Below are 13,533 nucleotides of genomic sequence, written 5' to 3' on the forward strand. Positions count from 1 at the left end.
TGATGTGAGTGGGGCTAAGAGACTTCAGAGAAGTGTGACTAGCCCAAGGTCACCCAGCAGCTGCATGTAGAGGAGCGGAGACGCGAACCTGGTTCACTAGATTACGAGTCTACCGCTCTTAACTACTACACCACACTGGCTCTCCAAGAGAACGTAGATGCATGGTACTTGACACCAGTCAAGCTTGCAAAAATTTATCATTTGCCCGATAATAAATGTTGGAAATGTAAAGAGATTGGAGGTACATTCTTTCACCTTTGGTGGACATGCCCAAAGATTAAGACCTTCTGGGAGATGATCTATAATGAAATTAAAAAGTTATTTAAATATACCTTCCAGAAGAAACCAGAGGCCTTTCTCTTGGGCATGGTCGGCCAATTGGTGCGAAAGGAGGATAGAACTTTTTTTATGTACGCCACAACAGCAGCAAGAATACTCATTGCAAAGTATTGGAAAACACAAGATCTACCCACCCAGGAAGAATGGCAGATGAAGGTGATGGAATACATGGAACTGGCTGAGATGACTGGCAGAATCCGGGACCAAGGAGAAGAGTCAGTGGAAGAAGATTGGAGAAAATTTAAAATTTATCTTCAAAAATATTGTAAAATTAAGGACTGATAGAAAGATGTTGGAAAAAGAAAATTATGTGGTTTTGGCAGAAATGACATAAAGGATTAAGTAAAAATGAATTGGTGAAAGAGAGAATGCAAAATTATAGTATAATAAGACAAATTATTAAGATAAAAACAAGGTTGGAAGGATTTGCTGAAACAATAATTTGAATTAGAATACAAAAATGGGAGGTGTGAGGAGGTCAAGGAAACAAGTAAAGGAAAGAAAGCTAGGTAAAGGTTTGATTTGTTTTCTTTGTTTTTAATTGACTGTATTTTTTCTGTCTTTTTTACTTTTTCTTTTTCTTTTTTTCTTTTTCTTTTTGTAACCTTTAAAATTTGAATAAATATTATTTTATTTTATTTTTAAAAAAGAGAGAACGTAGATGCAAAGGCAGATGCATAGGAACTGCTGATCTCATTTGATGCTCCTGATCTCAGCCTCATGGAAGTGCTTGCTGGAAGGCAGAAAGGAGGATCAATGTGAGGCGTGAAGGCTGCTCCCTGCAAGGCCCTTTCCACTGGGCCTACAGGGCAAGACCCACACTCACCAGCCCTACAAAAGACTGATCCAATTTAAGAAACTACCCCTTCTGCCGCACGAACCAGCAACTCTCACATCAACTCCCACCCACTCCCACCTCCATTATCAACCACTCCAAACTGAATTCTGCCAACTGTCTCCAGCATCATTCAAACAGCCCTTTCAAATTCTCATCCAATCGTCACTCACTACCAACATTCCAAGCTCCCTCCCTCCCCCACATTTACCTTAATTCCTCTGTTATAGTTACCTACACATAATTGCCCTCTGATATGCCTACAGTATGTACATAAACAGCAGAACAGTATAGTCCGCTTCAGATTCTATGTCCCAAAATGGCACAGTTGGAGGACTGTGAAATTCTATAGGTAAGGCAAAAGGCATGCGCCCCCTTCACCATCCTGGTCCCATTCATGACAGTAATGGCTTGAAGGAGGCTGGTGCCACATAGGCTTTTAGGAAGAGCTGTGGCTCAGCAGTGCAGCCTCTATTTGGTGTGCAGAAAACCCCAGCTTCAGTCCTTAGCATCTCCATGGAGAACTGGAAAAGACTCCTTGTCTGAAACCTTGGAGAGACTCACCCAGTCAGCATGGACAGTCCTGAACTCGATGAACCAGTGTTCTGGCTTGGTATAATACAACTTCCTATGGTCTGGAAGAATTTCAGCATTGCTCCTGATAATGCCCTTTTTGGGGTTCTTATGCCAAATGACCTGTAGAATTTGATAACTGGAGAAACTTGAGGGGAAACTGGCACAAATACAAAAATGGTGGCATGAGGGGGGAGTTAATCAGCATTTCACTTTCTTCCACCTCAACTTTCTCCATCGCCGCATGCCCATACCAAATAGCTGAAGACAGTATTTCAGAAACAATCTCTCTGCCCACTGTAGTGCTGGGACCCTCAGAACAGCTGAGGAGATCACCCCTTTTTAGAGAAAGAAAAGGCATGTGTCAAGCTGCCTCACCCACAGAGCCTTCGGGCAAAACACATCATTCTTTTGGCGCTGTCAGGGACTGAATAAATCAAAGATAACTGGGTTAAAATGTCAGCACCCAATGGGATTGAAATAAATCTGCTACCTTTCTGCATTCAAGGGAGATGCTAAACGGCAGTGCCACCAGCGCCTCATCCATTCGGCAGGGCAAATTAAATATCTTAACGAGCATGAATATATATACATTTTATTCCCTTGCAATAAGTTCATGCTGGATCTCAAAGTGGCCGAGGTTAAAGACGTGTGAATGTGAATGATGGCGTTAAAAGGTTTTCAGACTCTGTTTATTAATAGCTCTCACCCTTTCACCCCAGCGGCATCCATCACAGCTTGGTTAAAATACCATCTCCCTTCATCAATCACTGGGATTCTTCCCTGCCCAGATGAAGATGGAGGGACGAGGGAACAGAATATCTACCAACTATTTGTACAGTTGCAAGGGCGCTTTGTAACCGTAATACCAAAACAGAATCTTGTAGGATCAAGATGGGGTGTTTGGGGTATTTTTGGTGGGATGTATTATTACTAGAGCAGTCAAGTACAACATTTTCTGATTGCCTAGAATGGACACACAGGGGAATGTGGCTCCAGACAGAGAGGACTTCCTGTCATACCTGCTCTGGACCTTCTTCCCCCTGTGTGTGACCAGGTAGATGGGCATGACCCTAGCTGACCATATAAAAGGGCTGGCCACGCAACCATCTCTCTCTTGGACTCTTACTTTCTTACTCTTTCTCTTGGACTCTCCTGGCTCTTAGCCAGCACATGGCTCAACCTTCACATAGGATGGAGCCCAGAAGCAGAAAGTCTGAGATGTAGCTCAGACTTCTTTTGACTGTAACCACAGGATAAAGCCTGCCTTCAGATTACTTCTGTGAACTGAATGTGAGTAAAACTTTATTCTTACTTTTAAAGAAGACTGTGTTGTGTTGTGTTATTATTATTTTAAGAGGGGGGGAAAGGGGAAACTTACTAGGAACAATCCAGACTGGACAAGCCAGACAGGATTGCTTAATTAAAGGATTCTAATGAATCATCTATTTGCTTCCAATAACTTGCAAGGGAATGTACTCTGTTGTTTACTCACTAGCTTGAGTGAGCAGGGATAATATCGAAACAGTATATCCTCTCCTACTTTCCTTAACATTCCCACATTATTATTACTGTATTAAATCTCCTAACAGAGAGCCATCACTGGGTGGCTTTTAGATGTCCCAAAGGCCTTCATGAAGCCGTTGATCATCAAGGACAACCTTCCCTCCCACAAAATGTAAACTTCTTGAAGGAACTGATAGCTTTTTCTTTTTGTCTTCTGTTTTAATTTAGCTTGTCTCTCTGTAAACTGTTTGACGTTGGTTATGAAAAATGGAAATGGCAAATGGCCTCAAACTATCAGGAGTATATCCACTAAATGCAGCTGTAAGAAACAGACTTAACTGCCACTTTCTTTGATGTTCTGCACTGTTCTCATTCCTGGATGCATAGGGATAAATATGTTACAGTGATTTTTAGCTTGTATTAAGTAACATTTCCCACCCTTCATCCAAAATATCTGAATTTACTCTAGGAAAATTCCCCTCCCCCCAAAAAAGGGAAGTTTGCCATGAAAGAAAGAGGAAGATCACAAACAGCAGAATGCAAGAATAACATTACTTGGCAAAGGCATCATTTAGAAATGGTTGTGACTAAATTGTGGGGGTTAACAGTACGTGTGCAAGAGCTTTGAGAAACAAATCACCTGTTAATCACAGACATTCCATGGCAGACAAATGAGTGTGGAAATGATTCCCTGTAGACAGAAAAACCCACCTGACATTCTGCCTTCCAACATTTTACAGATAAAAATAAAGATATTGTAACCTTTATTCTGTTTTCAAGGACTTTGCAAGCACCATCCAATCAACTATGGCACACTGTGGAAGGATTCAGCACCTGCTACATCGACTTCTTTAAGGTGGCTGTGGCGTTTGCCCATTCTTTTGAAAAGGTCTGTGCAGTGGGAGAGAAAGAGTTAATAGGTAGACCAATAGAAAAGCCAGAGGCAGAGAGCCTACTTGTTTATAATAGGGCTTGGCCCAAGGTTGGTTTTAGTTAGTTGGTTGGTTGGGAAAGGCAGTTGGGAAAGCAGTTGGCAGACAGTTGGAAATAGAGAGACAGTTAGCGCAGTTGGTTCTTGTGTGAGGGGAGGTAGAAGAGTTAGAGACAGGGTAAAATAAGACTAAAAAGGTAAAGAGTAATAACGTTTTGAATGCAGGTAAAGTTTATTTGTGTTTGCAATAAACTACACTCTTCTTTGTTAACTTAAGAATCTGACTGAGACTAAGTGATTTACCGGGGAGGACCTGGTTGGTGGCAGTGGATTAGTGGTGTACGGGTCAATAGCCCGTGAGATGACTGGGGGCTCCGTACGAACGCCACAGGGGCCATGGCTCAGTGATAGAGCATTTGACTTGAAGGCATGCAGAGAGTTAAAGAAAAGGATTGGGTGCCCAATGATGGAAGCATTGCACTGTCCAAAACTCTGAAGATCTGCTGCCAGTCAGAGCAGACAGCCCTAGGCTTGATGGACAAATGGTGAGACCTAGTTTCTTATATCCGTTTCTTATATCCGTTTACTCCATAGTCACTTGTTGTTGCCCTCCACTGATTTAAAGAGGCTGGTTGTTCTTTGGAGAAATATGCATCATAAAAGCACAACTGACCTCCAATAGGTTATCAACAATTTAAAAACTTGTTTCTATGGCTACAGTGTGTGAAATGACAAGGTGTGCATGCGTGCATGCCAAAGCTGAGATCCACTTATGTCCCACTCAGAGACGAGAGAGAGAGAGAGAGAGAGAGAGAGAGAGAGAGAGATGAACCATGAGGAATGACAGTATCAGGTGATAGAGAATCTCATGGATTATCACCAACAACTAATAACAATTCTATTCTCCCAGCCTTTTGGAGCAAAAATAGTAACCATTATTTGGTTGTATTATTCTCATGCTGATGCACTATTGCTTGTTCTTCTTTTTTATTAATTGAGCTGGCCAATATGTTAATGCATTTTCTGCATTCTTAGAAGCCTCAAAGGGGACTGCTTGCTGAAGGTTTTGATAACAGATTTGGATGGCACGCGTATTTATGGTGTGAGAAGAAGAAAATACATAAAGGGTTTGGGAGCCACATATTCCAAGGTTCATTAACAGAAGTATGGGATAGGTATAAAAACCTACTAGAACCAAGAGTTCCGCATTGGTTATCTCCGTTAGAGATTATGTCTGTGAAGAAAGTAAATATGAGAAGTAATTGGATTACATATGGAGACTTAATAATTAAAGAAGGAAGTAAATGGAAGATAAAACCATATGAACAAGTTAAGGAACATGTTTATGACTGGTTGCATTATTTTTAATGAAATGCTTAAAAAAGATATTAAAGAAAGTGGTTACACAGAAAAAGATTCAGTTTCAAACAGATATAATAAATAATGATTGTAAAATTCTGTCAAAAATGTATAAGATATTGTTAGATTGGTATACGAAAGATGAAGAAGTTAAAACGGTAATAGTACAATGGGCCAGAGATTTTGGATATAATATACAATTTGATGATTGGGAAAAATTATGGAAGGAAAACTTAAGATTTACTGCTTGTACTGCGTTAAAAGAAAACGTCATGAAAATGTTTTACAGATGGTATATTACACCGGTAAAATTAGCAAAAATGTATAAAACCTGTAATAAATGCTGGAAGTGTAAAGAAAAAAAAAAAGGAATGTTTTATCATATGTGGTGGGAGTGTAAGAAAGTGAAGGGCTTCTGGGAGATGATATATAATGAGATGAAAAAAATGTTGAAGTATACTTTTGTTAAGAAACCAGAACCCCTACATTTAGGCATTACAGGAAAGGAAATAAGAAGGAAGGATTATAAGCTTTTTCAATAAGCAGTTACAGCAGCAAGAATTCTACTGGCTCAGAAGTGGAAACAAGAGGAAATACCGACGAAAGAGGAATGGAGGATGAAATTAACAGACTATGCAGAACTGGACAAGTTAACAGGGAAAGTTAGATAACTTCGAGACCAAAAGTTCATCGAGGACTGGGGGAAATTTGTGGAATATCTGAAAAGTACATGTGAAGTACAAACAACGCTGGTGGGGTTTAAAGAAGCACTGCAAAAACAGGTATATTGTTAAATGAAAATGGATGATTGGAGGGGGGACTAATGGCAATAGAGAGCAGAAGAAATGCGTAAGCAAGAGTTAAATATGGATGATTGTCAGAGAAGTTGAAGGAAGTCCAAAAGTATGGAATTTGTGAAAATTTGGATTAAAACTGTATATTTATGTTAAAAAAATAATAAAAAGTATTATTAAAAAAAAACAAAGGGGACTGCTTGCAATCTCTTTTATTTCTCAGTTCAGTTAGATTCCAATGATGATGATGATGATGATGATGAAGAAGAAGAAGAAGAAGAAGAAGAAGAAGAAGAAGAAGAAGAAAAAGAAAAGTTTGGCTTTGATATCCCGCTTTATCACTACCCTAAGGAGTCTCAAAGCAGCTAACAATCTCCTTTCCCTTCTCCATCCCCTTTTACTCTATTTAGCTAAAATACTATTTGCACCTGCATTTAATATCAGGATGGCAATTCCTCTCTTCACGGCACTCTGATTTTATTCCATTTTTTAACAACTTCCCATAGAAGTATCTCATCCTTGTGTTCCCAGTTCAGCAATATTTTGCAAGTATCAGATTTAACAACCATGATTCATCTTGGGAGAATCAGTGAGCTTTCTTGCTGCCTTAGAATCAGACACCTTGGTGTCTTCAGACCCCCAAAAGTAGTCACTTTGCCCTGTCTCATTCATTCCCCCCCTCCCCGTGTTGCACATTGTAAATCAATAATACTGAATGATGGGGCAGTTCCAAATGACCCTCATTATATGGGGTATCACCAGGGCCACAATACCTCAAAGACCTGTTCTCATATGAAGTGACCAGGAACTTGCAGTCATCATCTGATGCCCTTCTTTGTGTGCCTCCTCCAGAGGTCTAGAGGGTGGCAACATGAGGACTGGCCGTTTCTGCAGTTGCTCCCCATTTGTGGAATGCTCTCCCCAAGGAAGCTTGCCTGGCACCTTTCTTACATATCTTTAGGCTATGTGTTTGTGGGAGGTGAGTTACTAGAACATTTTTATGATGTATTTTGTATTCTTGTTTTGTACTTTTGTGTTGTGAATCACTCTGAGATCTTTGCAGTGCTTTGTCTTCTTCTTAAAAAAATGTTTAGGGGTACTCTCATTTTGACTCAAGAAAATCACCATTTTATAGTTCAAATCAGGAAAAATAAATACAGTAAATGGACAAAAGGACAAAGAACATGCATTATACCAGGAGAGGAAAGGAAGCCACCATCGGAGGTGGTAACAACGAAACTGACCAATCACTATGCTAGATTCCAACTCCTACTTCACATATTAAATGTTTGCTTCCGTCTGAGACTCAGGAAACACCATGACAGGAAATGAGGCTGCCATTGGCTGCCATTGGGGTTAGCAATGCTACTGACGATTCACCATGCTAGAGAAGAAACTTTTTTTTTTAAAAAAAAAAAATGTTTCTTCTCCCGTTAGATTCACAAAATGTTTATGGGTATGCATACCCCTGTGTACCCCCAGAAAAAAGTACTGGATCTTTGGATAAAGAGCAGTATACAAATTTAGTAAATAAACAAACCAAAAACAACAATACAGGGGGCAACCATTTGAAGTGTGTCCAATTGATGCACAATTGCCAATATGTGGGTCCTTTTGGACCCAGAAGAGGGCAGAATGGAATGGGGCAGGGCAGGGTGTCCTTACGCGCACTCTGGTGATTTGCTTGGGGGCCAGGAAGAGAACCCCAGCGCAAAATGGTCACCACCTATATTAATAATCAGAATGAGAAGAACATGCCATGACAGCAGGCAGTCATTCCAATTCATAGTACACCATTTATCTGTTTACTGGAGAGCACACAACCCCATGCAAACAGGAGGAACCTTCTTTAGCACAACATAATTAGAAGCTTTCCAACCACACATGCAATTACATGCTCTATGGTTCCCTTTATTAAAGGTTTCCTTTGTCTGGATATGTGCCAAATTAGTTGCATGTGTGAATGTTTTCGCTGCACCGTAACCCTCAGCTATTTCGTACAGCGGGAACGCTGCATTGCATTAACCTCACAATTAACCCTTATTATTTGCAGGTGGATCAGCATTTCTCTCTGACCAAGGACACTCCAGCTGCCCGGCCAGAGGCCTCCACTGCAGCTCGAAGAGGAAGATACGCCACATCTGCTTTTCGTTTGCAGTGCAGCTGTCTTAGGAGGGTTGTATAACGGAGGGGAGACTGTGGAGTGAACATCAGCAGAGCGGTCGAAAGCTTTAGGAGCATCAACATGAAATCTCCTGCCAAATCTCTCTAACTGGAACAGGATTGGTAACAGTTTTCAGGCCAAGATGCAGACCTCATTTATGAACATTGTGGGATGGCGGCCGGGGCACAGAGGGGGGTGGGTGGGCGGGATCTGCGAAAGCCTCGGTCCAAATCTATGCAAGAGGTTAGAATAATACAAGACACAAATATTCCAGAATGTCTCATCGCAATTAAGCTTTGCTATCCGAAAAGAAGCTGTCCATTTCACATTATTTTACAGGATAGGAAAAACAGACTTCAGGCTTCAAGATAAACATACATAAGAGTACTGGAAAGGAAGAAGAGTGTGAAGCTTATTAAAGCAAAGGAAAAGGGAAAAAAAAGTGACATAATGTTGTTAGTAGTAGTAAAAGGGAAACGGTCATCTGGAAGCTATTTTAACAGCTCTATTTATTTAGGTCCAAGGTAATAAAAAGCTTGTCAGAAATGGCTTCCTTGCAACAAGCCAAACAGAATTTTCTCTAAATAAAATAATAAAATAATAGGATAAAACTTCAATTGTATATCTAAACTGTCTGCAGCAAGGCTTCCAAATTCTCTATCTCAGAGTAGCAGTTACTCTTTCAGTGCTCCCTTCACCCATACACTCCAACATATGTCAGATGAAATTCAGTATGCTTGTTTTGTGTTCTTATATGTAAAAACAACTTATTTGGTGCAGTTGACAGCATGCAATGGTAACAATAGTCTCTTGTGTCCAGAAACATTAGCTTCAAAATGGAGTCTCCCTCACCCCATCATTCAGTTTTACTTTTAGCTGTCTTTCAGCTGGGAATGGAGGACAAATCCACTCTGGATTGCATTTCCATATGAACCTACTAATTTTGACGTCCCAAAACAATACATGAACCAAAACACAGCTATCCTTTGAGATTTGCACTCCTCTGAGTTTTGTGATGCAGTCTGCCAACCAAAACCAAATGTGCACGAAAATAAGTATTAAGGGGGTGTATTTAAAAATGAATATATTTAATGAAATACAATAATGTATCATACTAAAGGAATACTTTGCACATATGTGAATATCAGGCAAAACTGCATACTCAAAGATGTACAGTGGTACCTCGGGTTAAGTACTTAATTCGTTCCGGAGGTCCGTTCTTAACCTGAAACTGTTCTTAACCTGAAGCACCACTTTAGCTAATGGGGCCTCCTGCTGATGCCGTGCCGCCGGAGCATGATTTCTGTTCTCATCCTGAAGCAAAGTTCTTAACCTAAAGCACTATTTCTGGGTTAGCGGAGTCTGTAACCGGAAGCATATGTAACCTGAAGCGTATGTAACTCGAGGTACCACTGTATACTAAGGGGGGAGAACACTTCACAAGCTGATGCAGAAATGTGGCAAATTGAATTTAAGACTATAAAATTAGAAAACAAAACTGATAGATTAATCCGCCCCCAAATGTATGTCGCACCTTTCTCCTTGCCTGGTGAGTATATGGGTGCAGACTTGTCCTAAGCCCATTGAAAGAAAGCGACATTGGGAGCCCTAAACAACTGTAGTTGGTGGACCAAACAAGCAGGACGAAAAACATTCCTAGCTGCAGCTGCTACCTGGAAAACTAGGGTCAAGTCCAGGAAGGGGAAGACCTGGTACAGAAAAGCCCAGGTTCAATGCCCAGCATCTCCATGTGGGAATTGTAGTGTCTGTTGCCCCAAACCCTGGAGAGTCACTGCCAGGCAGTATAGACAACAGATGTGGAAACTGTGCCCCTCCAGATGTTGTTGAATGCTAACTCCCACCAGCCTCCACTATTTGCTGTGTCTAACATGTGAAGAGCCACAGGCTCCCCATCCTTTGTGTATCTAGATGGACCAATGGTCTGTGGCTGTGGTTTTCGACCAGTGTGCCATGGCACCCAGGGGTGCCTTGAATGATGGTCAGGGGTGCCATGGGCAACACTGGCCCATGTCCCTCTTTCCTTCCTTCCCTCCCTTCCTCTGATGCCCTCTCATGTCTCCCAAGGAAGACTCCCAAGGAGAGGGGAGAAGAGAGGAGGCTGAGGGAAGACTCCACAAGGGAGGGTGTTCGAGAAATGGTGAGAGGCTGCCAGGTCTGCTTTGATATAACTCGGCTCCTGAGCCACACAGGGGTGCCGCAGAAAGAATGCAGTTGGTCAAGGGAGCTGTGGACTCGAAAACGTTGAAAACCTCTGGTCTGTGGTATAAGGCAGCTTCAAATGTTCCTATCCCCTTTCCCAGGTGTGTTTCATATCCTCCAACATTTTTCCAATAAAAATAGGGATGTGCTATTCAATAATAATAATAATAATAATAATAATAATAATAATAATAATAGTCAGATATCTTCTTAAGGTTGGATATAGTTACTTATCTTCTTGGCTTGGGAATCACATAACGCCATACCCTCTAACATTTCTCCAATGAAAATAGGGACGTCCTAAGGAAAAGAGGGACATTCTGGGATCAAATCAGAAACCGGGACAGCTTCTGCAAATCCAGAGCTATCCCTGGAAAACAGGGAGACTTGGAGGGTCTGGTATTTGTTTTACCTCTTCTTGATGATTTCCCAGCCTTGAAAAGATTTTTTCTCTCTCTCTTTTTCTGGTTCCAGCAGGGTTTTCAAGTGTTCAGTTAAAATTTCCTAGCTCCCCCCCCCATTTGTTGATGTTTATATGTGCTTATATGTGATTGTCATAATTTTTACTGTTTCAGCATTTTTTTAAAAAAAAAGAAAAGAGGATTCTAGCCACCCTGAGAGTTTCAAACAGATATGGAAAGGCGGCATACAGTTCCTTGGGTCAATCAATCAATGTATTTGGGGACACCTACAGTATAAATATAGCACATGAATATCTGTGTTCAATAGACACTAGAGGGCACTCGGAATACCTATTGTATGAGATGAATGGATGAGATTCAGCCTGGCTTTCTGCAATAATAGAATATTACCTGACAAGTCAACTCTCTTTATTTTAGTGTAATTCTTTAAAAAATAAAAAAGTTGAAATTCCTTATTATAGTTTGAATGCTAATGATGAAAAGTCTGTCATACATTGCTTACAGTGGCAATGTAATTTAAATAAAACATATACGGTATGCATGGGGATATTTGATAAATTCAATTCAGTTTGCATTCCAGGGCAAAATTATCAAATGCACACTTTCCAAACAATTCATGAACTGAAAAAACAGCCATCCTGAAAAGATATACCCTTTCCAAAATTTGTAATGCAGTTCTCCAACTAAACCAATGTTTACAAAAATGCATTCTGTTAGGGCTTATTGCATGCAAAACATGTATATTAGTTAAAACTGCATTCAAAAATGTGTTTATTAGGAGAAACTTTCACTAAAATGCAATTTATTTTCACAAGGTTAAAAAATAAATTACTAATTGCTGGGGAAATTGAATTTAAGATTAGAAAAATGACAAAAGGAGAGCACCAAAATTAACAAATCCTTCCAACCCTACACTGTGTCTTTGCTAAATGGCATGCCTAGTTTTTTCACTAGTATGATTTTCCCAGCCTTGTAGTTGATTAGTTTACTTATAATGGAGGCAATCCACCAGGAAGTTTTTCTATGACGGTTCACTTAAACAAGTGGAAAGTGTAACATTTAGGGAAGAAAAAATATCGATTGATTGCATTTATATTCTAAGGAGCTCAAGAGGGAGCACATGGTTCTCTCCCTCCTCAATCTTCGTGGTGACTATGTGAGGGAGGTTGGTCTGTGAGGAAGTGACTGGCTCAAGGTCATCCAGTTAGCTTCATGGTCAAATGGGAATTTAAACCCCGGTGCCCTAGGTCCTAATCTGACACTCTAGCCACAACATCACAATTTGATAATTTGGCTGGGGGACTGCTTTGGGGGTACAATCCTGTGCAGAGGATCTAATGGCTGAGAGGCTAAGCAGTCTCTCCCAAGCTTGGGTCCCTGGATGTTGCAGAACTGCAACTCCCATCATCTTGGTCATCATTGGTCAATCTGGCTGAAGTGGTGGGACCTGAAGTCCAATAACATCTGGAGACACACAACTGGGGGGGGGGGACACTGGGTTGTAGGATTTGGTGGAAGTCCTGTTACACCAGCAGAACACAAGGCACACTGCTGCAGCAATATATGCACCACCAGCCGAACACACGAAATAATGCCAGCACAACACTAGCAATAATACAGCAATAGCAGCAAACAAGAACCAGCAACTGAAACTAGGAGCTCAGAAATGTCACAACCTGCTTGAGCATGAAGTATAGTTTATGGCCTGGCATTTCAGTCATTGCCACTACCAAAGTGTGGTGACTAAGACTGTCTTACAGGGCAATTTATGCTCTTCCAGTCTATGTTTACCAAAGCACAGACCTCTTTTAAATCACTGGAGCACAGATTTGCAGGATAAACCAAGACAGCATATAACAGGTGGTCAAGAGCAGTTGTGGGGCAGGAGGCATCATTTGTGAAGCAACCCCTTTTCTAAGCATGAGGTTTGTTGCATGCATCTCGTCAGATTCATCTACAAAAAGTTGGAAGGCATGACTAGCTGCCTTTTAATTTCTGGGCCCAAATAAGAGATACTTACATTAGAGTTGAAAGCCCTAGACGACTTAGGTCCCAAATATCTGAAAGGTCCACTCCTTCCCTACAAAACCTCTCAGTTGTCAAGATCAACAGAGGAGGCCCTGCTGGTAGTTCCACCACAAGTTCAGTGGTGGTGGCCAGGGAAAGAGCATTCTCTGTGACAGCCCCATAGATGTGGAATTCCCTCACCACAGGGGTGCATCTGGCCCCTTCCTAATATAACTCTCACTCACCAATCAACTGACACTCTCTGTCTCTTACCAAACTCCCTTTCAAACTCTTATCCAATCATTATTCATTTCCAGCCTTCCAAGCACATACACTCTCCTAACAAAACAACAACAACCATTACTTCACATATTATACTTACC

The 13,533-nt window shown here is 41.0% G+C and overlaps 2 long non-coding RNA genes across 5 annotated transcripts; one reads left to right on the top strand and one right to left on the bottom strand.

Annotated features, from left to right (window-relative positions):
- The first annotated feature begins 995 nt into the window (after nucleotides 1-995).
- LOC309326078 lies at nucleotides 996-8,682 on the top strand. 4 transcript variants are annotated; one of them, XR_014150110.1, is made up of 6 exons: nucleotides 996-1,526; nucleotides 2,914-3,040; nucleotides 3,342-3,425; nucleotides 4,034-4,109; nucleotides 4,462-4,729; nucleotides 8,391-8,682. It is a non-coding gene; the product is annotated as an uncharacterized lncRNA (long non-coding RNA). The 4 variants fall into 4 exon arrangements; XR_014150111.1 differs by lacking the exon at nucleotides 4,462-4,729; XR_014150112.1 differs by lacking the exons at nucleotides 4,462-4,729; nucleotides 8,391-8,682 and having other exon boundaries at nucleotides 4,034-4,196.
- On the bottom strand, nucleotides 3,737-5,224 carry LOC309326085. The gene is made up of 2 exons (XR_014150124.1): nucleotides 4,783-5,224; nucleotides 3,737-4,113 (listed from the first exon to the last, which is right to left on the bottom strand). It is a non-coding gene; the product is annotated as an uncharacterized lncRNA (long non-coding RNA).
- Nucleotides 8,683-13,533: the final 4,851 nt, after the last annotated feature.

Source organism: Podarcis erhardii (genome assembly GCF_964252035.2).
Source record: "Podarcis erhardii genome assembly, chromosome: 12".
Classification (NCBI taxonomy): domain Eukaryota; kingdom Metazoa; phylum Chordata; class Lepidosauria; order Squamata; family Lacertidae; genus Podarcis; species Podarcis erhardii.